Source organism: Galeopterus variegatus, unplaced genomic scaffold (genome assembly GCF_000696425.1).
Source record: "Galeopterus variegatus unplaced genomic scaffold, G_variegatus-3.0.2 Scaffold129087, whole genome shotgun sequence".
NCBI lineage: Eukaryota > Metazoa > Chordata > Mammalia > Dermoptera > Cynocephalidae > Galeopterus > Galeopterus variegatus.
The window spans coordinates 1-644 of NW_007855198.1; the positions used below are offsets into that span (position 1 = coordinate 1).

At 47.5% G+C, this 644-nt stretch overlaps 1 pseudogene across 1 annotated transcript; it reads right to left on the bottom strand.

The window, feature by feature from the left end:
• Positions 1-6: 6 nt before the first annotated feature.
• Positions 7-638, bottom strand: LOC103584819 (annotated as a pseudogene). The gene has a single exon (XR_550021.1). The product of XR_550021.1 is annotated as a band 4.1-like protein 3 pseudogene (transcript).
• Between the last annotated feature and the right edge of the window lie 6 nt (positions 639-644).

Consider the following 644-nt stretch of genomic DNA (forward strand, 5'->3'; position numbering starts at 1 on the left):
AACTCCATTTAGGCTCTGGTTTTCCTAATGGTTTGGATGACTGGATTCATGTGCAATCTAAGTTATTCCTCTGGTCAATCCTCTCCATCTTCTGGCATAATCTCGGTCTCTTTATGGACCACTACTTTGGTCACTGACATGTCAGGGTGCTGCTCTTTGGCCTCTTTAATTGCCTGAGCCAGTGCCTGGTCATGGTCAATGTCTGCATCTCCTGTGATGACTATCCGCTTCTCAATTCTTGTCTCTGATATGCCTCCTTTCACAGTTTTGGTGATGTGGGTGGTGGTGGTACTAGTGGTTTCAGATGTGATCGTCTGTGCACTCATCAGCACTCCTGGCTCCAGATCAGCCCCAGGATCAACCTGTGATGATTCATATGTGATTGTTTTTGTTTCAGTGTGAACTACTGGCACTTCCTTGGTAGAAATTTCTAGCTTTACTCCTCCTGGTGAAACACTGCCAAAACTGATGGTTTCCATTTTCACAGTTGATGACTCAAAATGAGGTTTCTGTTCCAAAGTCTCAGAAACGTGGACCGCTGCACTCTGCTCCTCCTGTCGCTCGTGGGAAGCAGTGGCTGTCTCTTCCTGTTCCAGTGCAGCTTTGTCGGCCTCCTTCCCTCTTTCCTCCTTAGCCCCCTCAGT